General features: G+C 46.3%; 1 protein-coding gene across 2 annotated transcripts in view; it reads left to right on the top strand.

The window, feature by feature from the left end:
• Positions 1-21,825: 21,825 nt before the first annotated feature.
• The window catches only part of SLC16A9 (solute carrier family 16 member 9), a 246,081-nt gene continuing 240,242 nt past the window's right edge, over positions 21,826-27,664 (top strand). The window contains exon 1 of one of the 2 annotated variants that reach the window (XM_086921751.1): positions 21,826-22,103. The gene's annotated coding sequence lies outside the window, so the exon portion shown is untranslated. Of the gene's footprint in view, positions 22,104-22,759; positions 22,872-27,664 lie in introns of those variants that run through there. The other variant, XM_086921752.1, reaches the window with a different exon arrangement.

Below are 27,664 nucleotides of genomic sequence, written 5' to 3'. Positions count from 1 at the left end.
TCTATTCAAACCATAGTGCTTGCTTATCGAGCCTTCTATATCTCTGTCCCCTAATATCCATTGGACAGATTTATACGATGCTCTACTTGCTGTTATTCCTATAGTCAAACGTAGTAGGAAAGGGGGTGTCTCCTTTTCTTTTTTGGTAGCGCAAGCTTGGAACCTCCTCCTTTTCAAGCTCTGGGGCATCAATAATGAATCTCTGTTTCACAAGCTACTTGAAACATGGCTTTTTACTCGAACATCCTGATATTTGGGTTTGTCAGTTTTCTCTCTCTTCAACTGTGTGTGGCATAAATCTTGTCATTCATTCATGATTCCCTATTGTGAGTGGCAAAGGGATATATCGAAGATTTGTGATCACAATTGCTTTTCAAAAGGTCATGTGTCACTAATGGACTGCTTTCCCTTTTGGAATAATGACTGCTGGCCTTGAGGGAGCAACCAGTGGTCCAGGGAACTGCCCTTTGTGTCCATGCAGGTGAAGATAACTAATCCTCTTTATAAGTTTCATACATATTGTCTTCATTTGTGACCCGATGTCCAAATGAAAATTTTGTATCATTCTGCGTTTACAAATCATCTGTGATACTACCCAGTCCATTTGTGAACTATGCCAGATGTATTAATCTTCTAGAAGGCATTGGGGCTGTTTGCACAGATTTGAAGAACAGCTGTTCAGTTCATATTAATACTGGTCCAGTTGAAGCTTAAGAGTAGCGAGGTGCTTTGCAATTTAAAATAAAATTAATTGTTTATGGTAGGAATGAAGTTTTAAGGATATTATGATTTGTTTTATTGTTTAAGAATATGACTTTGTAATGTGTAGACTATTTTTAAATGATAATATATGTGCTGTGGTTTAAAGACCAAATGGTTTAAATAAACTTTACTTTTGAACTGATTGAACTCATATTAATGAGGCAGCATTTCCTCTGTGATTCCTGTGACTGCAGAGATGGTGCTCTGCAAAGGGAATGTCCGTTTCCACATTCTCAAAGTGATGTTTTTTCAACCCTTTTCCTTTAAAGGGCCACTGGCTTCACCAACAGAGAAAAAGAAGCACTAAAAAATGCAAAGGGTCTTTCCTACATTCTGAATATACGCCTAAAAAACACAGAGTAGGAAACACAGTGGTGCCATTAGACAATACATTATGTAGGAATTACTTTATGTCACTCGAAAGCAGTGGTTGAAGTGGAGGAATCTAAGGGCAACAACATTCCCAATCTATTTTTAAAGTATACAATAACAGTTTCTTTTTTTTGCTAAAAAATAACTGTTGATGAATGGCTAATACCGACCTTGAGGTGCCTCTGGGTGAAAGGGAATTCAGGAGGCAGTTCTTAATTTGTGCTGGTGTTTACTGATGCTCAGCACTGACATTTCATTTTTCACAGTAGCACTTTTTTATGACAGCCCATCACAATGAGGTGCTGTCTGTCTATTTGCAACAGAAGAGATAAGAGTAGCAATTAAATATACCCTAAAATATAATAATAGCAGTGTGTTCAGGCAATTGGTCCTACGATTTGGCAGTGTTGGCAGGGGCAGTGGTTGTTGCAAGAGGAAGTTGCCTCCTGAGAGATTTATTGGGTCCTGGCACTTATAGTTTTGCAAATTAATCACTGGCAGGATGTCTCCTGTACTATGAACAAAGGAATTAAAAACACCCATTCAACACTAAAGCATATTTACAAAGCATAAACATCACTTGACCTTATCAGTGCGTTGCTCCCCCTGATCCAGCGGCTTACCAGCAACATGTAATCGAACAGCATATACTCACCTGGGCCCATACACACATACACAAAAACCTGGCAATAACCACTGGGGTCATGCTTGAATTGCTTACCATATCAAGATTAGTTACCTCTGGTTCCTAACTAATCTTTCACTGATCAAAAAGTTATTTCCTCTGGTCGATGGACCATTCGTTGAACTAGATGATAGTGAAGTGACATAAATCAATTTACTTACACATATTAAATGACCACAGAGTCAGGAAGTATTTTAAATCTTTATCTAAGAATAATCTCATGTGAACCACTTACAAAGTACAGAACAGTCTCCGTTATTTATTAGGAAGGAAGATTTAATAAATCAATTATTAAATGCATTCATTTATACTACGCAATGGCTATGCATGGAAAGGAGAGGATAGAAAGAAAAGGACATATGCACATAAACAGACATATAATTATCAAACACCAACTCCACGATGCCAATTAGCAACAAACAGAGAAACGGACTCTTACGATGGCTTCAGTTGCAGGTATTGTTTATTTTCAAATCATCGAAAAGTGCATTTGCTGTGCCCAAAACACCAGGCGCGTTTCGGCGAACTCGGTCACCTTGATCACCGGTCAAGTATGGAGTGAAAACCAACCCCCTGGCCAAGGGGTTGGGAAGGGTCCCAAAGGAAAGATCTAGTGACCAAAGGTTTCAGGACAGGAATCAGGACAGGAATCAGGACAGGACAGATGACCTCTCTATCACCCTTTCTGACACTCTCTTCCTCCTCGAGATTCTACCACAATCTTCTTCTAAATTATGTATCTTAAGGTATATGGCTCCGCAATTCGATTCTTCTTCAGCATCACTCGTCACTCCGACAGCATCTCGGTCTCTGCAGCATTCAGTATCGACGAGTTATCGGGCAGTATCCCGAGCTCATGCTCTGTGCTTCTCAATGCTTACTAACTAAGAGCTACCTCAATTATACCCTACAAAATTGACGTACCTCCCAAAAAAATGTTCAATATCATGAAACGCCTAACTGGGATTGGACAGGCAAAGGGAGGTGATCCTCACACCATGCTTACATATCACTCTTTTCAGTTAGCCCTTTGTTAATAGACCCTAAGGTGCACTAATAATGAAGTCAGAAAGACAGATGTTATTTTCAAGAATAAATGGTTTCACTGTATACCACCTATCTCTATTCTAACCCCATTTACTTATTAATACTTTCCAATAGTAAAATATTATGTTTTATTTTCCAACAAAGGAGATGCCAAGCATGTGAGTTTGAAAGCAGCCATCTTGTTGGCAACTGCGAAAGCACAAGAAATTCCCTTTAAGCGAAAGTATGTCATACTACGTAGATGCAGTAGACGCATGGGTACTAAAGATTTTCAGTTACCGGCCATTTTAGAATCTCACTTGATTTACTTGTTAGTAAAACACATAGGCAAGCTTCTTCTTCTTTAGTGTAGTCTGTTGTGCATATTAATTTACACAATACAAGGTTAATACAGGGGTTTAAAAGGTACTTGAGAGGATTGTGTCCGAGCAAGTCTCTTTTCTACGAGTCACTGCTCCATCACCCCCACCGCAAAGCTTTGCCTTATAGCTGTTGCCCCTTGAACTCCAGGTTCGTATGTCTGAGGCTCTCCTCGCAGGCACCTGCGCCTCATCCCTGCTGGTCGAGTGGGTGAGCCTCTCCGCTCCCTGCTCATTTCTTGCTTCTGCTCTCTTCCTTTCTTTGCCTTTTTTCCTTTATGCTGGTTTTGCCCTTTTTAGGTCTCGCCTGTCGATGCGCATGCGCATCGAGCTTGCGAGACTATGGGGGCTTAACCACTCTTTAACTGGCTTGCAAGGAATCGTGGCGATTCCTTGCAGTGCCCGTGACTTTTAAGCTCAATGCGCATGCGCATTGAGCTTAAAAGCGCGTGCACATCAGTTCCCTCAGCCGCACTCCAGGCCCCCGCTCCGCCCCCTCCCCTGCCCGCCGTGTCGCATTTCTCCTCCCCCCTCCCCTTATCTGCCTTCCCTCCGTCTGTTCCCTCTCCCCGCTCCGCCCCCTCCCCTGCCCGCCGTGTCGCATTTCTCCTCCCCCCTCCCCACAGAAATGCCCTCCGTCTTCCCGTACTTTTTGCTCACAACTGCCTGAGCACTCGATCCTCTCGAAAGTTTCAGCGCACTCCCCCATGTCATCAGCCATTTCCCTCACACGCCTCACAACAGCGACCATCTTATGTAAGCTCTCCTTCCAGTGTGCCTTTTCAAGGTATTCTACAGTTACCTCTACAACGCATGTCTACACGATGACACGCACACCCTTCAGCGTGTGATCAACATCAATAACAGCCATCTCATGTGAGATTGCTTCTCCACGCCAGTGTGCTGCCTTTCCGTGGTACAGCGAAAAATTCCTTAGTGCGTGTTGCATGGTGATGTGCACACCTTTCAGCTGGTCATCTGTTTCTGTACCACCTTTGTGTCTCCACAGTGATACACACACTTTTACTGCTTTGGAAATCGTTACTTGGACGTTTTTTTTAATCTCGCAGCAAACCACAGTGATACGGACACTATCACCCTTCACCTCTGCGTGTCAACAGTGATATGCATGCACAAAATGATACACATCAAAACTAGTAAAGACACTATAACTTGCCATGCCAAATGAAACGCATTATTGTATTCTGCACTACGTTCTTACATTTAAAATTCCATTTACCCCTATCAAGCCTCTAACAATTCACCATATTTCTACGTGCTTTTTACTCCATTTCACGTTTGTATTCGTTTTATTCGCTTGCACATGGGCAGTTCAACACAGCCTTCCCCCAGCCTGCAGCCATTTACTTGCATTTACGCTGTTCAAGACATCCTTTCCCCCACCCTACAGCCATCAACACTGTTTCCGCTTTCATTAGAAGTAGACTGTTACAAAGCACAGGGACACTTCAAAAGGATACTAAGCAGGCGCTGCCACGTGTTATTTCAGTTTAGTGACAAATGGTCACCCCATCACAACATCCGCTGCTTCGGATACAAGAAAACAATCTCAGCTGCGTGATCTCTACTTCCACTAACTTTACTTATGTACTTTTGTATTTATTTAGGCCTTTTAATATAACGCACACTTTACCCGAAGGGTGTTAGAGCGCTTCACAATAGGAACGAAAATGATACATGGTAAGAGCATTACACGAGAACTGATTACAAAAGCAGACGTTGAGTTACATGGCAACAATCCCTCCAAAACCTTTCTCATTTTCCAACCCTGCACCCGCAGCCTCCTGTAGGCTCGCTTTCCACAGACATCGCACCTAACCTCCTCGTGCTCGTCCTCAACACCCCCCTGCCCCCTACTGTTGTTTCATGGACACCATGCCCCCGCCCTTTTCTGACGTGACAGTACAGTACTACTACCAAAGTAAGTTAATACTGAACTTACCTGTGGCGAACAGGCCGACAAGGACTCACTTGGGACAGCGAGAACGAGGGAGGCGTGAGACTCGAAGCGAGGGGCACATTCACACGGGTTGCAAGAGCATTCATGGCCTTTTGTTTACTCATTATTAACCTGCCTCGTGTTACGCATACTAATTACTACGAGTCTGGTTGAGTAGGCAGGCTGACTTGACGCAATCTTACTCTCGTAGTGAGCTGCCTGCTGTGGCGGTGAAGGTGGGCGCGGCAGTAATGGGAAAAAAATGTGCGCGCGTTCTCGCACAAAGTGCGTCTATCCTACCAAAATCCAGCCCAACCCAGTGTCTTACAGTCCGCCCACCACAAACAAGTGTCTAAGGCTGCCGCAGCACGCAATGCAGTACCACCATTAACAATTCTATGAATGCCTAAGTCCCCTAGTTCGCATCCCCGCCACCCCACATATACTTGAGCCCCCACTCCACCTCATGGAAGATCACACCTTTTACTCCTGGCTCCCTTTGCCCACAATCCCTCCAAAGGCTTTCATATTTTCCTTCCCTCCGCCTGCGGCCTCCCGTGGGCCTGCCTTCGTCAGACATTGCACCTAACTTCCTCGTGCTCGTCCTCAACACCCCCCCCCTCCCCGTTCCACCTACTGTTGTCTCCTAGACACCATGCCCCCTGTCCTGTTCTGACTTTACAGTACTACTACCAGAGTAAATTAGTACTAAACATACCTAATTAACATATGCTTTTTTTATAAAGTTCATGTGGTGTATATGGCTCTTCCAAGCTCTTTACGATAAAAACAAGTCGGAAATGTATAAGTTGTTTGAAGTGCAATAGTTGCAAAGTCTACTAATAATAGTATTTATACATGCAGCAATCCAGTTACATTGTTACTAAACTTCTTTACATCCTAATTTGATTTGATGTTCTGGAGCAGGTTTGTGAAGGTCTGTCCCTCATGGGCGGAACTGTGTAGATTTTCACTATATCAACATAAAGTATCCATACATTGAATCTATATATTGCTGTGCTTCTCTCCCCTGCTGCACTCTCCTGCTCTCTAGAGATGTGGCCTAACGACCAGAGCTGCCATCTATGTCACGTAAATACAAAACATGTTGCATTACAAATGCTATAGGTGTCACATTTGCGAAAGTTAAAACTATTGACATTGTAACTGACAAAGCTATTACTTTTGCTAGTTACAAAACCAACACATAAATAAAAAAAGTGTCATTTACAATACCAATTGCTCAAACTTTCCTAATGCGAGACCTATTGCATTTCCAATGCTTGTTCAATATTTTCTTTACTTTCCCCTTTTCTCTTATTCTGCAACTTTCTGTATCTCCCTTTTCCCACACTTGCCACTGCTTCATTTCCTGCAGCAACACCCCCTCCAGCGCTGCTTCTCGCTTCCGAGCTGACCATCCCTCCTCAGCACTACTTAATGGCAGACGCAGCACAGCCACGCAGTGGACGCGCCGCTGGTGCACCAAAGGTAATCCCGTCTTCACCTATCTGCACCTGGACGGCGCCCAGCACCATGGACCCCTGGATCCCGGACCGCTCACCAATATGACGCCAGCACCCTCCACGTCTTCAACACAGGACGATTCCGCACCTGCCACCCAGCATTGCTGAATGACAGTGTCCCTTCACCTGCCGTAACTGCAACCGCACCTTCACTTGAATTTGCACACCAGACCGACCAACAGCACATTCCACAAGAACCGAACCAGACCGCTCAACTGTATCCTGCTGAGCACCTGCTCTCTCCACAGCACCCTGTGGTGATCTGGGACCTGCTCAAATCTGTCTCCACCGACATCGGCTTCTTCACTGAAACCTGGATGAACCTCATCTTAGCAACAAACATCGCCATTGCCATCCCAGATAGCTACAAAATCATCCACAAGGACCGCACCATCCGACCGGAAGGAGGGTTAGACTTGGCTTTTTAAGCAGGTTTACCCCCAGACTTTTTGTTTTTTGGCCTCCTGTTTTTGACTCTGTTTTTGTTGGTTTTAAAACTCTGGGCACTTTACTACTACTATTCTTTTTCTCTGTTACATAATTAATTACATTGAATTACATTGAATGATATACACTGTACAAAATCCGGTATTATCCCTTTCACATCATAATTAATTTCCTAAAAGAAAAAAAAAGAAAATCAAGTAATAGCAGTATTTATATAAATGCAAAAATCATTGTGCAACAATTCTAAGTATCTTTAATCTACCCCGAGCAGCCAATTTGATATTTGGAGCCAAGGTTTCTTCCCCCATATATTAGCCTGATAACCCCTGCATTCATAGTGCTTGTTCCATTTTATAAATTGCAACTAAGCGAGCCAGCCACTCTTGGAACCGGGGGGCTACGAGTTTTTCCACCTTGTTGCCACTATTAATCTAACAACCGTAACTGAAATAAATACAATACCAATCTGACCTCGGTCCAGCCTGATACTATTGTCGTGGCCCATTATCATAAGCGAGGGGGTTAGCTCAACACTCCTTCCTAAAATCTTTTCCCAAAATGTTTATGTTAGACCTAGGGGTTTCCTAGCCAACACGTGGATAGCATGGCACAGAGGGGAAGACTAATTCCAAAGGCTTAATGTGTGAAGCTTGCGTAAAATCTCTCAGGAACTCAGCGCCCATCCATTCCAAAAATGACACTACACCTTGTTAGGAAAATAAGGTTCGTACTTTATAAAAATAGACTCTGTTCTCTTTGGTTTGATAGCTCTTTTGTTACATTGGTACATCACCTTTCAAATTAATGCAGTTTATATCATTTAATACATTTCATAACACGTTTCAGTATCAGTTTACATTACCCTCCTTTTTAGGTCGAGCCTGGGAACACGCATCCGAAGGATGCGGTCCAGGTGGAGAACTATAGCGAGCTGACACGGGGGAATGACGGACAAGAAACTGTCACGCGCTTCTCCCCGGCTGGATTCAGCTGCTTGCACGCGCACCCACATTCACGCATGCGCACATCACAGCCACATGCATACACAGCACTCACGCATGCGCACATACACACGCATACACAGGCACACCCCCCGTCGCCGCCGCCGCACCTACACGCATACACAGAGACCCCTCCACACACACCAGCCCCTCTCCTCCCGGCTCCACTCACCGGTGTCTGGCAGGCGCTCCCCGGGTTTCCAGGCTCCTTCCCTTCCTCCGCAGCTGCAGGCTCTCCCCACATCACGGGGGCCCGCTGCTGGACAGAAGGCTTCTCTGTGGCCGGGCGGTGGTAGCGCTCGGCGGGGCTCTCTCTCCACATGGGAGCCCTGCCTCCTCAGTGCGCCCGCTTCGCCCCGCGGGTCTTCACCCGGTCCCCCATCTCGGGACCGGGACTTTAAGGGAAACAGTATCCAGGGCTCCTTCCTGGTCACGGGAGCCCCGGGGCCGCAATGCTCACGCCACTTCCTGCTGCCGGCTCCTCTTCCTGGTTGCACGTCAGGTCCCGGGCCAGCAGCCAATCAGAGCGCGGCCCGGGAATGACGTCACAGAGGTGTCCCGCAGTACCGCCCCCGGCCTGCCTGACTTCCTGCTCGCAGGAGAATTCTACTGCTGAACTGGGTGTTATAACGCAGTCTCCACATGTAACTGTCTGCAAAGGTAATGCAACACTTTTCAGTTCTCAATTACTTTATTCAGGCACTGAAGTGGGGAAAAAATGTAATTAGATTAAGTTGTTCTTTAGATTTACGTGATTCGTTCACGTCTCGGAAGCGAATTGACCGGGACGGGTGATGGAGCCCTTCGGACGCGTAGAATGTTTTCCGGGCTTCCGGGCTGCAGGACCTGGGTGTAGCTAACGGAGACGATCTTAAAGACACCCTAACCAATTGCACAGAGCCGCTCAAGACCATCGAGCAGTTTCAGGTACGGGACTTCGGGATAGCGGACATCCAAGTGTATTGGTCAGCGTATGAAGTCGTTGTGTACACTGGTGACTGGACAGCTGATAGTAAATTTGCTACCTTTAGTTTTAGATGCTCTTTTGGGAATGAGAACTGAAGGTATACAGAATCACTTTTTAAGCGAAGTTGTGAACATTGTATTATTTGTAAACTGGCACATGTTCTGCTTGTTAATTATTGGTTTCAATTGTTAATTCTAATTGTTGCCAACACCGCTCTCTAAAATGTAAACATCCGGAAATGGTAACCACCTATGCTATATAGCCGTGTGCGCTGCTAGTCTTTTTGCATCCCCCAATATTTTCAGTAATGAGGCCAAAATCGCATGTATGAATCTTCTTCCATTTATTTAGTCCCTAAAGCACGCCTCAGAAGGCAGTGTGCATTTAAAATAGAGAACATCTGTTGAATTGCAGTTCATATCGGTAGTGCCACGAATTGATATCATATTTGTAGCAGAATTTCACAGTAAAATATTTTCCGGATTAAACACTGGATTCCGAAATAATAGGGTTGCACGTAGGCCACTGGTATGAATCTCAGCATAGCCGATTCAACCATTCCCCCTTGTGAGGTTGATAAAAGTAGTATCATTCAGTTGAATAGTAATCACAGTTTAATTGTGAGAGAAAAGTATACTTGCACTCTGTAAGAATGATCAGGTCATCAAAATGTTAAGTAGCATTCTATTTCCTGAGGAGGGTATTGGGGAGGTTTGTGTTGCTGAAGAGTTTCTACTTTTGCGATTGTTGGTTTGCGTTTGTCCCCTTCAAAGCCTGCATTATTAGCACCCCCCTCAATGTTAATTACCCAGCACCACTTACACCGACCCCCCACTCTACTCCCAAACCCCCTACACTCCATGTTGTTTATTTTTGCGTGTGTACGTGCCGCTCCTCAGATCTGTCCTTTACACAGCGTATCCCATGCGTGTCCAAAAAACACAACCCGAAAAATGGCCCGCTCCCGTGGGACCTCTGGGACAGCAAGACAAAGCAGCAGCTGTTTGGCAACACGTCTCACCCCAAAACAGCAACTGTGATGTGACTGCATTCCACTGAATATGCAGATCTCATTCTGTGGCGGGGAAACAAAAGGTTCGGCTTCCCAGAAGGCTGTGACAGCCACGGCATCGATGTGGACAAGAAATGCCAGGCTTTTGACATGCCACCTGGGGAACGGAAATATTCTAAAGTGTTGTATTCATCGCTTTATAATATACTGAATCGATAGTATGAGCCGGCACTATAGCACTTAAAATCGCATTATATCATAATAGAAATGTGAGTGCAGAGTGACAGTGAGTGCAGAGTGACAGTGAGTGCAGAGTGCGTGCAGAAACAGTGAGTGCAGAGTGCGTGCAGAGTGACAGTGAGTGCAGAGTGCGTGCAGAGTGACAGTGCGTGCAGAGTGACAGTGAGTGCAGAGTGACAGTGAGTGCAGAGTGAGTGCAGAGTGACAGTGACAGTGAGTGCAGAGTGACAGTGAGTGCAGAGTGACAGTGAGTGCAGAGTGACAGTGAGTGCAGAGTGAGTGCAAAGTGACAGTGAGTGCAGAGTGAGTGCAGAGTGACAGTGAGTGCAGAGTGAATGCAGAGTGACAGTGAGTGCAGAGTGAGTGGAGAGTGACAGTGAGTGCAGAGTGACAGTGAGTGCAGAGTGACAGTGAGTGCAGAAACAGTGAGTGCAGAGTGCGTGCAGAGTGACAGTGAGTGCAGAGTGTGTGCAGAGTGACAGTGAGTGCAGAGTGCGTGCAGAGTGACAGTGAGTGCAGAGTGAGTGCAGAGTGAGTGCAGAGTGACAGTGAGTGCGGAGTGACAGTGAGTGCGGAGTGACAGTGAGTGCAGAGTGACAGTGAGTGCGGAGTGACAGTGAGTGCAGAGTGACAGTGAGTGCAGAGTGACAGTGAGTGCAGAGTGCGTGCAGAAACAGTGAGTGCAGAGTGTGTGCAGAGTGACAGTGAGTGCAGGGTGAGTGCAGAGTGACAGTGAGTGCAGAGTGAGTGCAGTGACAGTGAGTGCAGAGTGACAGTGAGTGCAGAGTGACAGTGAGTGCAGAGTGCGTGCAGAGTGACAGTGAGTGCAGAGTGACAGTGAGTGCAGAGTACGTGCAGAGTGACAGTGAGTGCAGAGTGACAGTGAGTGCAGAGTGACAGTGAGTGCAGAGTGAGTGCAGAGTGACAGTGAGTGCAGAGTGACAGTGAGTGCAGAGTGACAGTGAGTGCAGAGTGCGTGCAGAGTGACAGTGAGTGCAGAGTGCGTGCAGAGTGACAGTGAGTGCAGAGTGCGTGCAGAGTAACAGTGAGTGCAGAGTGACAGTGAGTGCAGAGTGACAGTGAGTGCAGAGTGACAGTGAGTACAGTCACTCAGCACCACCACATTATCACTCAGAACCACCACAGCATCACTCAGAACCACCACAGCACCACTCAGCACCACCACAGCATCACTCAGCACCACCACAGCATCACTCAGCACCACCACAGCACCACCACAGCACGACCAAAGCACCACCACAGCATCACTCAGCACCATCACAGCATCACTCAGCATCACCACAGCCCCATTCAGCACCACCACAGCATCACTCAGCACCACCACAGCACAAATATGTTCTCTCAATGTTTCAAGCTTTATTACAAATGTCACAAAAAGATGTTAATATTTCACTTCTGTTCTTGGATTTCGTTACAATAAAATACACTGAACATAATCTTCACAAAAGTTATTTACAAAAGTTTAAGCTATTGCCATTATAAATTACAATCACTTTTATTAAGTATTAAAAAAATTAAAAGCCATTGTTATTTGTAATATCAATACATCTAAGTCACATAAATACAAATGTTGCATTACAAATGCTATAGGTGTCACATTTGCGAAAGTTATAACTATTGGCATTGTAAATGACAAAGCTATTAATTTAGCTATTTTCAAAACCAACTCATAAATGAACATTTGGTGAATTACCATTAAAATATTTGACTTTTTTACTAAGATAATATTGTACTCTTTCATGCAAACAAAATTTAGATACTGCATAAATAACTTTAACAAAACATATTTTATATGTAGCTTTTTATGTAAAAAAATAACTATAGCACAAAGCAAAAAACAATTGCCATTTACAATGCTAATAGCTCAAACTTAAATAATGCGAGACCTATTGCATTGCAAATGCTTGTTCCTAGAGAAATCAATACAAGACAATTGCAGACAGAATAAGTATTGCGATTGATGATTCTTTAGAGAGAACCAGAGTATACTTTACCCCTAAGCCTGCAGGTACACAGATATTTTAGAACCACTGTCTTTCAATGGGTTGGCACTTCGTTGCACAGCCGCCCCACTAGAAAAGAACAGGTAAGTTAGCCACACATCTCACTTTGCCCTAGTGAAATTCTCCTTCCTCTGCAAGAGAAACTTTGGTGGTTCTAAACACACTTTTTCTATAATGAGGTTACCCCTTTCTCTAACCTCCTTGTGTCATCGGCCTAAATCCCACACGAGGTTCACTCTCCCAATTTAATCTGCCCCGCCTATGAGTGCGGCAGTCCACGGGTTAAACAAGCCCAGTTTTGAGTCTGTTCGTTGGTAAGGTGGTAGGATAGAATAGGGAAATACCGCTGGCCTGGTCGCATTCACTGCGGCATTCGTTTGGCACCCCTCAGGACCCAGTTCCTTTAAGTTCAGCCTCCGCCCTCATCCCGTGTCAATCCCAGTTTACTTGTGCTATGCTGGAGTTGCCTCACTGGCGCGGGACAGTCTCGGTGGGTAATCTCTCCTCAGGATTGGGAATGGAGACGTACGGCGCTCTTCCAAAGCGGCTCGGGATTCTCAGTAGGACTTCTTCGTGAAGCGACGTCGGGACACGCCGCCGCACTTGACGATCTCCTCACCGGTGGTGGCGCTGCTCCTCCTTCTGTGCAGGTCCGCCCCTGGTGCAGTTCCGCCTTCCTCGATGACGCTCGACTACCCTCCAGAAGCTCTTCCTCTGCCCCGCCTTTGCTGGCGTTGGTCCGTCCTCCACCACAATGAAACCACGGAAGTGCTGGCTCTCAGATTCACCAATGCCGCTTCAGATGATTCCAAGTGGAATGGACAATCTCTCCCTCGGCCGTCGCTACAGGCTTCGCTACTCTTTTCACAGTGAGTGTGCCTCGCCTGTCGCGAAGTCAGTTGCAGCGGTTGTGATTTCAGCTCCTCTTCCTTCTTCACTGTAATGCCGTTTCAAAGGGGTAATCAAGGTGAATGATGACAAGAGTGTCCCAGGGGTGTATGAACCCCCGCTGATTTCTAAGTTCACACCGATAGGTTCTTCGGTGCTTTTGTGGTGAAAGTCTATGTTCTGGGTGCACAAAGGAATTCTGATTCAGTGGGGTTTGGTCATCTTCAGGGTGGTCACATCCAAATAGAGAACAGCCGGCCCACAAGTCGATCGTGTTCCTACGGGTGCAAAGCTCTCCTCCTGTAGTCGCCTCCCTCCACACTGGTCAGGGCTACACAATGGCCACCCCTGACATTGCCTTATATAGGCTGACCTAGAGCTCTCAGAACCAGCCAGGAGGTTCCAGAACCTTCTCCATAGAACCCAATGGATCTGTTCTCCTAAGGTGGCAGTTATGGCAGTTGCTGGACACCATTTTAGGTTTCCAGGCGTCCCTAAATTTTCAGGATATGGACTAGGCCTCAGAGGAAAAGAAGGCCGGCCTAGTCAAGGAACACCTAGCCCCCTGCCACACTAAAAAGAATCCTGGTGGACATAAAAAAAACTAGTAACACTAGGAGGCTAAAGGGGACAAAATATATCATAATTGTAAGGGGACTCACAGGAGCAGACAGGTCTAACAGTTTCCATTTCCCTTTTTAACTGATCTAATTTGGAGCAGCCGTAAAACATATGTATTGCCTCTGCTGGTCTGATCCCGTACCTGGAACACATATCATACTCCCTTTTTCCCCAAGTGAATAGTTTTGCAGGTGTATAGTATAGGTTAAAAAATGTTTTGAAATGTTGGAACTTTAAATTATTTGATAAATGTGTTCTTTTAGCCAGCTCAAGTGACATATCTACATCTATATCTTCGTTTTCTAATCTGCTGGTCCATATCCTATCTGTTTTCTCCATATCATCGGGGGCTTCATCCATCGTAGTACCATATAAGTGTTTTATTCTAACCGATCCCCCCAGGGTCTCAAACAATGAAATCTTTGCCATCAAAATCGCCTGTCTCAGTTTACCAAAAAATCCATTGATTTGGTGATATTTAAAATAATGTCTATCAGGGATTCCATACTCTCTCTGCAAATCAGGAAAAAGATGTAGTTGACCACTTGCGTAGATATCTCCTACTATCCTCAAAACTAGCTGTTACCATTGTTTCCCGATTATATCATAAAAGGCCAAGGGAAAGAAGGACGGTCGCCAAATAGGTGTATACCTTGTACATTTTTCATTACTCAAGTATGTTTTTCATTTCCCCCCGAAATTTTCCAGGCATTCCTAATTCTTTTGAATCACACCTTTTCAAAATAGCTAGTTTCAAGCTGGCGGAGTAGCAGTGCTTTAGTCCAATCCCCAAGTGCCAACTCATAGATTGTTGGAAGTTCCTCGTCCCACGATTCTCTCTCTACCATCCATTTCAAAATGAAGTACATTCATAAATTGCAGTAGAGTTGCCCAGTGGTAAAACGTGAGATTGGGAGCAGCCCAACCATCCCGTGTTTGTGGCAATGTGAGAAGTTTCAGGGATCTCCTAAAATTACCATATTGCCAAATAAAGTTGCTAAATATGGCCTCTAGTGTTTTAATTATTGAACCTTCAATTTCCACTGGAAGCGCCCTAAATAAATATATTATCTTGGGGAGCATAACCATCTTAAGGACGTTGATCCTCCCTATGATGGTGATATGTAATGAATTCATCCGTCTGAGACCTGCTGTTATTTTATTGATCATTGGGTCAAAATTAATTTTTGTGATCTGATCTACTACCAGAGTAATCTTGACCCCAAGATAGATGGCTGTGCGGGCTCAACTATTAGCCTGAAAGATAATATTATCAGTGCATATTATTTGGAGCTTAGTTTTGTTCAGTAGATATCCCGACTCCTGTCCAAATGTGATAGCCATGGCTTCAATTTCCTTTATTGCCTTCTCTTTGATGTTAATACTGCAATATCGTCTGCGTAGGCTAACACTTTGGTTTCAAACCCCTGCGTTATTGCTTGAATCTCCATAATCTGTTGAATAAAAGGGTCAATGTATAAAGCAAATAAGATTGGGAGCAGGAACATCCCTGCCTTGTTCCCCTTCCCCTTCCCACTAATGATCTTGGATTCCATGCCCTTCAACTGAAATTTTGCTTGTGGTGCTCTATACATTGCTTGATTGCTGTAATAACCCTTGTGCCAAATCCCTTAGCAGCCAGAACCCCCATAAGTATTCCCATGCCACCCAATCAAATGCCTTTTCCATGTCCAGGAGGATCATAGCCAGATTTCTGTTAGTTTCCTTAGCAATATCAAACAGAGCAACGACCAACCTTATATGATCCATTATGTCCCTTCCGGGAATAAAGCCATGTTGCCAAGGGGAAACAAGACTGGCTATGATACCTGTAACGCGAACTGCTAGGATTTTTTTGTAGATTTTTGCATCCTCATTAATTAATGAGATGGGTCTATAAGAGGTAGACGGGTCAGTTGGCTTATCTTTTTTGGGGGAAAATAATTATTAGTACCACTCCAAGATCCCGGGGGACACCCAGAATATTGCACCCCCAAAAATAAATCCAGCAATATAGGAGCTAGTTCAGTTTGAAAGATTTTGTAAAATTCCAGCGGGATCCTATCCGGGCCCACTGCTTTTCCTGAGAATAGCTGCTATATTGCTATTAGCACTTCCTCCAGTGCTAATTCAGATTCCAGCTTATCACTCTCATCCCTGCTCAGCTCTTGATATTGAGACCCCCTTTGTAGGCTTTCCAGAAGTCCCTGCTCCTCGGTGTAACGATCTTGATCAAATTTGTGAAACACAGTGACTATAGCCGCTGGTTCTTTATATGTGCTCCCCCCCGTTTATTATTGAGGGTATATGACTCTTTACCACTTTTTGTCTCATCTTTGAAGCAAGAAACCTCACTAATATTTCCCCAAACTCATACCTCTCAGCCCTGTGTACCTGATATTCTGCTGCTGCTGCTTTTTGAGAAAAGTATGCGCCTATCTCCGCCTTGACTATTGTGATGTCTAAATGTGCAGAAGGCACATCCTCCCCCCACAATATTTTAGCCAGATGTTCTCTTTCTAAGTCCTGGAGCTTGGCTCGCAGTAGTCTAATCTTTAACTCCTGTTGCAGTCTTTCGTGCGAGACAAAGCTGACCATTTCCTCCCTCAGCCCTGCCTTAAACGCATCCCATACCATATAGCGTGATGCGCTATATCTATTCATATTTAAAAAATCTTCAATCCACTTTTTAAAATACCAACAAAGTCCTAGTCGACCAACAGCTTCCGGTCAAATGTCCATTGGCACTCTGTGGTTGTATTTGCAGAGCCTTTATCTCTAGAATCATAGGATTATGATCCAACATTCATTTTGGCAATATTTCTATCCCTGCTCCATCCAAAATCTGATTTGATACGAAGAAATAATCCAACCGGACATAATTTTCATGTGGACATGAGAAATAAATGTACCCAGGATCCAGGGAGCATTTAGAGTCCCATACGTCTGTTAATCCATGACTTATCATAAGAGATGTCAAAGCTCTGTATACTATGGGTTTCCGTCCTTGATATCTACTTGTCTCAGAGCTTCCCACTCCTAGATGAATATTAAAATCACCACACATAATTAGAGGGGTGGGCCAAGATGCAAGCTCTAGTTCCAAATCTTCTAATACCTTTGGCTCATCTTGATTCGAGCTATAGACCATACCTATTGTTATTCCCAACTCCAATTCTACCAGGGCCCACCTTACACTGGCATCGACCAATCTCCGATTAGCCGATCCTATTCCATTCTTTGCTAAAATGGCCACCTCTCTATTGTTAGCACTTTAAGAAGAACATGCCAATAGAGAGTACCCCTTTACCATGATTAGTCCCCGTTTATCCCATGATATGTGTGTCTCTTGGAGACAGACAATATCTGTGGTGATAGATTTTATCATCTCCATGACCCTATACCTCTTGCTCCAGTCTCTTTCAGCAAGCATTTCCGGAGCTCTCAGATAGGAACTGGCAGCTAGAAGTTCAACGTGTACACAGGACACCATTTACCTTGAGACACTCGGTCAGGGAGGGGATAAAACCAAGGGCCGTCCAAGTCGCTTTTGGGAATTTTCTTGTAAGGCAGGCGGTATTTGAAAAAGCTAGACCCGAGGCCCAGAGGAATCTTGGGGATGTGTCATTTTTTGTGAAACCGGACTTTTGTCATGCCACTGTTGAGAGAAGGTGGCGACTTCGCCAGCTTTTCAAACCCTTCCAGGATAAGGGTGCCAATGCTTTCCTTAACAATCCGGCATCCCTAAAAGTGGTCTGGCATGGAACAACAAGGTTTTTGATCTCAGAGATCAAGGCTAATGAGTTATTGACAGGGCTAAATCCAGAACATTCTAATGGTCTAGGACGAAATCACTTTACCACTGCTATTCAGTGCTAAAGTGCATATGCTCTCCAGGTAAATTATGTTTAGGAATTGGTGTTTCATGTTTCGCTTATTTGATTTACCAGTAAGTCCCTAGTAAAATGCATTGACAGTGCCAGAGCCTGTACATCAAATGCTGGGAGTGGGCCTGCAGCACTAATTGTGTGATCCACATGAGCAGCCTTCATAAGGGTTCTCAGACATGCAACAGCAGTTTCTGCCCACAGTTTTTACTGCCATGTCTACTTGGCAAGTGTACCCCCTTGCCAAGCCCTAACCTTCCCTTTGATTACATGTGAGTCAGTCCTAAGATAGGCCCAAGATACCCCTATGAACAGGGTGCAGTGCATTTGAAACCGGATTTGTACCAGTGCAAGTGACATGTCCTGATAGTGAAATACAGTCTATTTAGTGTTTCACTGTTGATAGACTATCTCCAATAAGTTAGAATGGGGAATATTTTGTAAACATTTTACAAGTATATCTTCCCATAGGGACAGGATAGAGAAATGGAGTTCAGTATGCCTGAACTCAGATTGTAGAAATGCCTCTTTTAGTAAAGATGATGTTAAAGTTCTGTGTTTGAAAACACAACTTTTTATAAAGTATGTATTTTCTTGCTTAGCCATCCTGTGTGCCTCTGCTGGGTTGTGGATTGACTGTCTGGCTTTGGAGTGATAGGGGCTGGGGATGTGCATTCTCTTCAGACAGCCACTGAGGGGGTTGAGGTGTGTCCTGCCTTTCCTGGATGAGTCAGGGCTGGTCTGATTGGACCTGGGCCACATTTAGAGTAGTAGGAGGAGATTTCCTTGCACCTGAATGGGCCTGGTCTGCCTTGGACAATGCTGTTTCCACCTCCTGGCAGGAAGCTGGGCGAGAGCGGACGAAGCTGGTTTGGACTGAGCACAGACACTCTCTGCCCAAGAGAAAAAAGAGAAACAGAGTATAAATATTGGGGTCCAGACCTCAGAACTTTAGAGCTACCTTGGATCAAAGAACCTGCCAAGAAGAAGAGCTGGAAGAACTGCCAGGAGGAGTACTGCCCCTTTGCTGTGTTGTTGATTTGCTGGGTTGGCCTGCAGTTGTGGCTTCTGCCTTGGGCAGTGAAAGGACTGGACTGATCTTTCTTCACTTGTCGCTGAGTATCCCCAAGGCCTTGAAATAGAGCTTGCCTCCTGTTCACTAAGTTTCCGGGACCGCAACAACTTCACTTACCTTTGGGTACTACCTATGGAACAGTGGGTTTCAGTTGCCACAGAGGGGGAAAGCAGCCGACACCGTCAACGACACCGATGCTGGCTGCGTGTCCTGAATGCACAACCGCATTTCGCACCGCAATCCTGGTGTTAACACGAACGACTGCCAACGCCACCGAGCTGCTTGCCTCCTGTTCACGAAGTCTCAGGGACAGCAAAGACTTTACTTACCTCTGGGTATCGCCTCTGGAACCGTGGATTTCAGTTGCCACAGAGCGGGAAAGCAGCTAACACAGTCACTGACACTGCTGCTGGCTCCGTGTCCTGCAGGCACCGCAGAAGCATCGACGCACTCTGCACTGCAACCCTGGTCTCACCGAAAACGACCACCGCAGTCGCCTCCGAACTGCTGCTTGCAATACGGCCTGTGGGCATCACACTCCGCACCGCCTTGCTTCACTCCACTGCCCTGGTCTCACTGATGTCACTGCACTCTGATCACGACACCCATGACTGCACCGTGGTTTGAGGTCACCGCTTCTGAGCCACACTATGTACCGCCACGTCCCACACCACAGTCTGGGCCGACTGACGCCAGCGCCCATCAACCGGCACTGGTGCTTGCACTGCTACCTGTCAGCAGTGCAACGAACACTGCCTCACTCCGCACTGCAGCCCTGCTCACACCGACGCCGCTGGACGGCCTTCACCGAGCCATTACCTGGACCGCGACTTGAAAACCCCACACCACCCGCTATGCTTTACATCGCTACCGCAATGGGTACTGTTTATGAGTCTGTTGACATTGACGCTGGTCCGCACCGTTGCAGTCGGCGGGAGCTGTTGGATTCTGTTGTTTTCAGCACCGCAGTAGCCCCGGACAGAGCTACCGGCTTCAAGGAACTGCATTTTAAAGTCATTCTTGCAAAGTGCATATTTTTGATTACTGTATGTTGGTCTTCCATTGTTTCGGTTTTGTTTGCACAGATAAATATTGGTTATTTTTTTTAAACTGGTGTGGTGTCCTTTTGTATTGTTTTCACTGTGTTCCTGTGGGTTATGTGCAAATGCTTTACACACTGCCTCTGAGATAAGCCTGACTGCTCATGCCAAGTTACCAAGGGGTGAGCAGGGGTTATTTCAGTAGTGTATCCCTCTTATCCTGACTAGTAGGACGGGTCCCTATTTCGACAAAGGTGCAAACCATTGCCAACTAGAGACCCCCATTTCTAACACTGATTGTCAGCGGTGGGATAGGAATTGCGTTTGCACTTGACATACAGTGATTAGCGTACACTTCTACCATATCACAGACCATTACGTAGCACATACTGTCTTTCCCTGTTTGCCTTCTGGAAGTATTATTGAGAACTTGAACTCTGGTTAGTTGTACCTGTGAGGCCATGAAAAAATGGAAATCAACTTTTGGTACTTGTACATCTACACAATGAAGGAGCTACAAGTGTTTTGCAAATGAGTGGGGGTTGCCACCACACCCTCTGTGCAAGACTCCATGACACCGGCATCCATGACAAAGCCTTAGAATGGATCTGCTCTTTCCTCAGCGACCGAACAAAGAGAGTCAGACTTCTGCCGTTTGACTCAGAACCCACAGAGATCAGCTGCGCAGTGCCGTAGGGCTCCTACCTGAGCCCCACCCTCTTCAACGTCTACATGACCCCACTCACAGCCATTGTCAGAACCCACAGCCTTAACATAAATCAACCCTGTCTTGTCTTCCTGCTTCCCCAGGTTCCACCTGCTTCTGAAGATCTACAAGTTGATCCCCACTGATGCCAGAAAACTGCCACCCACACACTCGTCAGCAGCAGATTTGACTATGGCAATGCACTCTACGATGGCACCACCCAAAGGCTCTAAAAGAAGCTGCATAACATCCAGAATGCCTCTGCCAGGCTCCTCCAGAACATCCCTTGCCGCAGCCACATCACTGAGCACCTGAAAGACCTTCACTGGTTCCTGATCAACAAAAGAATCACCTTTAAGCTCCTCACACATGCCTACAAAGCACTGCATGAAGCCGGACCTGCATACCTTAACCACCGCCTCTCCATCTACATGCCCAACAGACATCTCGCCTGAGGAGTGCTACAGGGTGCAACTTTGTTACGCAGAGGCCGGGTGGCTCTCTACAGGCTAGACATCCCTTCATTCCAGCACTGGTAATACATATCTTTTAATTTGTTCCATGGGTACCACTGTGCCAGATGTCCTATTCCCCCTGAGGCGGCCGTTGATTCATTCAGACCCGTCTATACCCAGTAGCGTAGCCAGAGTGTCATGGGCCATAGTGCAAAGAAGCCAATGGGACCTCCTGGCTGCTGTTCAAATAAAAAACACAGCTATAATCAGTGCTACGTGGGCCCCTCAGGCTTCTCTGCCCCGGTGCCACTGCACCTGTCACACTAATTAAAGCCACGGCCATGACTGACGCACTAATAGTGGGCTGGGAGGGAAGAATTATACAAATAAGAAGTATGCTTTAACCCACGCAGTAATTTCGCTTTTTTGTAAACTTGGAAACCAGTTGCACCTGAATCAGCAGTGACTGCAGCAGGATTCCTTGAGAGCTTTAGTTTACAGAAAGTATGCATTGGCGAACTTCCAAGTTCAGCCGTGCATGACAGCGGGGATTGGAAGCTGGGGCGCTGGGGGCTAGGGGAACATGTCAGATATGTTCTCATAGCAGCCGCGGCAGAGAGGGACAGCGGTCTTTTCAGGGCCCCTCGCCGCAGCCCGCTTTCATTTTCAAAACGCTCGCTATTGATCTCGCACAATGCAAAACCCGAGCTAGAACCGGTTCAGACCGGCAGTAGGAAAGGGGGAGGAAAGGGAAAAAAAGCTGCCACTTTGACGTGCGTCTTGTGAGCGGGCGCCCAGTGCCGCTGAGAGGTGCCAGCCGGCGTCCTGGGCCCCAGCAGCGGCGATTACTCAGTAACCGCCGGCCATAAATGGTGCTTGCGAGTCTCGGGGAAGCTCATCCGAGAGCGGGCAGCCACGGACGGGCGAGTGACAGCCGCCGAGGCTCCCGCGGCCTCCGCCAGCCGGCCACCATCAGCACCTCGGCGTAAGCCGATGCCAGGGTGCCCGCGCCGGGGAGAGGGCGCACAGGTAACGCTGGCAGCGGGGTGCGCGGGTGGGCAGAGCGGTCCCTGTGAACTGGCGCCGCGCTCCTGCCTGCAGTGAGTGCAGCGGGCAGGAAGAACGCTGCCAGCAGTGTGTGCGAGCCAGTGGGTGGCACACTGGCATGAGAGCTTTCCTTCGCGAAGTTTAAAGGCAGGCAAGAGGGTGAAAGGAGAAGCCTTGTGATAACAACACAGAGTCCTAGCTCGGAGTTCAGTGTTAATACAGCCTCACAGCGACGGGTGGCATTTCAAGACTCTACTAGGCAGGCTAACTGGTCCATCTTTTTCATACCGGGGACAGACAGCTGTCGTCACCCAGCCCCGCATCTACTTATGCAGTGAAGTAGGGCAAGTTGTCTGTCATTTCAGAAAAAAAACAAGTTAGCCCAAATATAATGTCTCTCCCTTTCTCTCTCAGCGCTTGTGTAGCATCTCGCCGCCGGCACTTGCTGACAAGCACTTTGTATAGCCGGAACTCGGCTGCGATTAGCTGGCAAAATTAGAAGGACAAACAAAAGAGCGTGGCAAGAACTATTAGGATGCCAAATAGTCTGAAAAAAAGCTGGCGGTGCATTATTCTAAGCAGCGCCGGATGCCTCTCTCCATTATCTGAGATTTTAGATGAACAATGTTTTGAGGCTTCGTGGGGGGTAGAAGCTGTATGGGCGAGCCGCCAACTTAAAGAACACAAAGCACGTTTGCTGCACCTGGCATCAGGAATCCTTGAACCGAGGCACTCTCAATGTAGCAGCAGGTGCAGTATTGTGCTGACATTGTATTCATTGACTGTACAGGACAGAAGCGAAGTAACCGGTCGCGTTATACTTTGAGTGCTGCTTGAGACACTTTAATTTAATTTAAACACTTTTGTCTCGTCTCATCTCTGCTGGATGAGCAGTTAATTATATGCAGGGAAAGTATTAGAACATGAACAAAACTGGATTCATGCAGTTCTGAATATTTTTGTATAACTCCATTCTGTGTATAGATTGATAACTTGTTTTTAAACACAAAATCACTGCTTATTTAGGCGGTCTTAAAGAAAACAACCCTGTGTACACGTTGTTTTTTTTTACCTTAAGTGAAATATAAAAAGATATTGATTTCCCACGGTTTTTCTGCAATCAAATTAGTATTTTGCTGCAAAGTAGATTTTACAACAAAGAAACTGACGCCCCCTCTTCACCTGAGAGCAGACCCCAATTTACTCCAATTCAGGAAACAACTCGCTCGAATTATGGCTATTTAAACTGTAACCATTGCTGGAACTGGAAAAAATACTCCGGGGACCCTAAATTGGGAGTCAACAGTGGTCTAAGTGGGTTGGATCTGAGGGCAATCAATCAATCAATCAATCAGTGACACTTATAAAGCGCGCTACATACCCGTGGGGTCTCAAGGCGCTGGGGGGGGGGGAGCCGCTACTGCTCGAACAGCCAGGTCTTCAGCTTCTTCCTGAAGGAGAGGTGGTCTTGGGTCAGGCGCAGGTCGGTCGGGAGGGAGTTCCAGGTCTTGGCGGCCAGGTGGGAGAAGGACCTTCCTCCTGTAGTCGCTCTTCGGATGCGGGGGACGGCGGCGAGGGCGTGGTTGGCTGATCGGAGGTGGCGTTTGGGAGCGTAGAAGTTGACTCGGCTGTTGAGGTAGCTCGGGCCTTGGTCGTGTAGGGCTTTGTGTGCGTGGGTGAGGAGGCGGAAGGTGATTCTTTTGTTGACGGGGAGCCAGTGAAGGTCTCGCAGATGTCCGGAGATGTGGCTGGTTCGTGGGATGTCGAGGATGAGTCTGGCTGAGGCGTTCTGGATCCGCTGGAGTCTCTTCTGGAGCTTGGCGGTGGTCCCGGCGTAGAGGGCGTTGCCGTAGTCCAGTCGGCTGGTGACGAGGGCCTGGGTGACGGTCTTCCTGGTCTCGGTGGGGATCCACCAGAAGATCTTCCGTAGCATGCGTAGGATGTTGAAGCATGCCGAGGAGACGTTGTTGACTTGCCTGGTCATGGAGAGGGAGGAGTCCAGGATGAAGCCCAGGTTGCGTGCATGGTCTGTCGGTTTGGGTGCGGTGCCCAGGGCGGGAGGCCACCAGGAGTCGTCCCAGGCGGAGGGAGAGGAGCCCAGGATGAGGACCTCCGTCTTGTCCGAGTTCAGTTTCAGGCGGCTGGTCGTCATCCACTCGGCTACCTCTTTCATCCCTTCGTGCAGGTTGGCTCTGGCGGCGGCGGGGTCGTTGGTCAGGGAGAGGATCAGCTGGGTGTCGTCGGCGTAGGAGATTATGCTGAGGTTGTGTTTGCGTACGATGGCCGCGAGGGGGCTCATGTAGACGTTGAAGAGGGTGGGGCTCAGAGATGATCCTTGGGGGACGCCGCAGATGACTTCGGTGGCCTCTGACTTGTACGGTGGTAGGCGGACTCTCTGTGTTCTCCCGTCGAGGAAGGAGGTGATCCACTCCAGCGCCTTGTCCTGGATTCCGACGTTGCTGAGGCGCCGTACTAGGGTGCGGTGGCAGACCGTGTCGAATGCCGCGGAGAGGTCTAGGAGGATGAGGGCCGCTGTTTCTCCATTGTCCATCAGGGCTCGGATGTCGTCGGTGGCGGCGATGAGGGCGGTCTCGGTGCTGTGGTTGGCTCGGAAGCCGGACTGTGAGGGGTCGAGGGATCCGTTCGTCTCGAGGAAAGCGGCCATCTGCTTGTTGACGGTCTTCTCGATGACTTTGGCTGGAAACGGGAGGAGCGAGATGGGGCGGTAATTCTTGAGGTCGGTGGGGTCCGCTGTTGGTTTCTTGAGTAGGGCGCTGAGTTCGGCGTGTTTCCAGCTCTCGGGGAAGATGGTGGTGTCGAGGGATGTGTTGATGATGTCTCGCAGGTGGGGTGCGATGACAGCGTCGGCTTTGTTGAAGACGTGGTGAGGGCAGGGGTCGGTCGGTGATCCGGAGTGGATGGAGTTCATCGTGCGGATGGTGTCTTCGGTGCTGATCGGGGTCCAGGCGTGGAGGGTGGTGGTGGGGGGTGGTTGTTCGGTCATGGTGTGCGTTGGTTGGTTGTTGAAGCTGTTGTGTATGTCCGCGATCTTGTTGTGGAAGTATGAAGGCAGGGAGTTGCAGAGGTCTTGCGATGGGGTGATGTCGTTGTTTCCTGCGCTGGGGTTGGAAAGCTCTTTGACGATGTTGAAGAGTTCCTTGCAGTTGTGTGCGTTGTTGTCCAACCGGTCCTTGAATGCTGTTTTCTTGGCGGCGCGGATCAGCTGGTGGTGTGGGCAGGATGTGCCCCCTACTTTTTTTAATTTTTAGAAAAACTGTTCCCCTACTTTGTGTAAGAAGACGACCGTCCCGGCAGGGTTACTTCTGACAGTTGAAATGCTTCACCTGACACAAAAGGCAGGGAATCTCCTGTGTAGGGAAACCGAGGAAGGGCAGAAAGCTAAACAAGCCTTCTTGCCAGTGTCCTGCTTCCCTGAAATAAATGTAAATTTGTGCAACTGGTCAATCTGAAAATCTAAATTGGAAGGCGGTACTGACTTTAATTGAGGGAATCGCTTGAAGCTTTATGGTCACACGTTTATTTTTTCAGAGATATTTCAAGGGAGCTACCAGCTAAGGTGTGAAGTGTGCGCTTTTAAAAGACAGTTATAAAAAAGATTGCGCTATTACAGTCTATTACTCAAATCCATATTTTGAAACCATTTTTTTTATCATAAACCTTTTTGCGTATTTTGTAGCAGCATATCTTATATTGTGAGTAATGGAAGTTTAAAATGATGACTTACATATTCACAATGCCTTCTGCCACAGACCACTCTGTTACCTCGTACCACTAAAGATACACATGTCAGTATTCTTCACAGTCCCAACCAGGATTCAGTTCTGTCACTTAACTAAAATAGAGGTTTCATAATGTCTGATGTGTCTTCAGGAAGGCACGTTGTGCATCAAGTATATCACAGATTTGTATTTTATTTAAATAGGTAAGTGGGTTACTACTTTTTATAAAGAGATAAGTTGCACCTCTTCTAATGTAGCTCGTGGGCTGTGAGCCAGCATCAAGGAGCTACATGCAAACTGCAAGGCAAGGGTTTGGAGACTTATTCTGTATCGATCTGTCCTTATCCTGAGGTTGGTAAAAATGGCTCATTTGGGTAATAATAAAGCCATATTAGCACAGACAACCCTAACAACTTTGTTAGGTTTTATATCCTGACTTTGAGTTTCTTATGACCATGCATTCTTAACATATAATGGCAACCGGTAAGGACAGTATATGTCTCCTACACCTTGTAACCCTTGTTGTCATATGTGACATAACCTGTATACTGATTAACACACTTGTATGATTTATTGTCTTTATTTAATGTGTGCATGTTATGCAAATCACTCTGAAACGCTCTGTCAGCCTTAGTTAGGATGAGTAGCGCTATAAAAGAAATACACATAAATTAGTGTTACTTAAATCACTATTTGTGTAATTACTCATACAGCTCAATATATCTGCTATTCTTACAGTACATGCATATCTTTTACATGTGTTAAACAAAATTAAAAACCTGTCTCTAAATTGTAGCTTGTTTTAGGTACCTGTGAAATGATAAGTTATGTGCCTTTGGTTCTACCATTGTATTGGCATCTAAATGTTTGGTTTTAGATAGCTTCCAGCTAGGATGATACTTGAATAAAAGGAGGGCTGATGGCCCTTTGAATCATGCCTTTGCTTTGGGCCCAGCTAGAACTGAAAATAAAAACGCCCCTCACAAGCAGCAGTCAACGTGCGGGCGTTGCTGAATGTGTCCCAGTGTCAGCCAATTATATTGGGACAAATTCAGTATATTTTACTGGGGACAGGAAGGATCCCCCATCTGGCTCAAAAATATTTGTCAGATCTCGGATCCAGATTGATCACCCTGATTTCCTGCACTGGCAATAATTGTCTGCAAATTGTGAGAAAAGGTTTCTAAGTTAATCTACAGACTCATGCTAAGTGTATTGTGAAGCACATCATAAATGCCACAAATAAATAATTACATAAATAAATACATATATACATTCATTTATGTATTTCTTCTTACAAGCTTATACTCCTAAAAACGCCCACTCCTGGATTTTGTGTTTAATCTAGTTCCCTTCCAGAATCCATCCCTATTTGTAACACCTGAGGAACCTGATAATTATTTTTAGGCTATTCTTCCAGCTCAGGGAGGTACACTTAGCCGATGAGGTTAAATTAATAAACATAATGTAGTTTTACTATTTCTTTTTTTTTTATTTCAAAAGATTTTTATTAGAAATTTTTATAGGTACAGTACAGATATGGTGAAGGCAATATTGTTGTAGGTTTACGCCGGTGGGGTTACAATTGGCGTCAATCGTTCGGGCTTGCTCATGCAATAGACTGATGTACATTGTCATAGGCTAGGCGTATTATGACTTGGCCTTGTTCGTATATTGCCCTCCTAGGAAGGAAAAGAAAAAGGTCGGAAAGGAGGGATACAGTAGCGGACAATTACTATTGGCGCATCTTGCTAAGTGCCGTCCCACTGGAGTACACCTCATGAATGTGTGGGGAGTGTGTTA

Source organism: Lissotriton vulgaris, chromosome 5, assembly GCF_964263255.1.
Source record: "Lissotriton vulgaris chromosome 5, aLisVul1.2, whole genome shotgun sequence".
NCBI classification, from domain to species: Eukaryota; Metazoa; Chordata; class Amphibia; order Caudata; family Salamandridae; genus Lissotriton; species Lissotriton vulgaris.
Note: the sequence above shows the minus strand (reverse complement) of the source record. Positions and strands in the feature narration are given on the sequence as shown.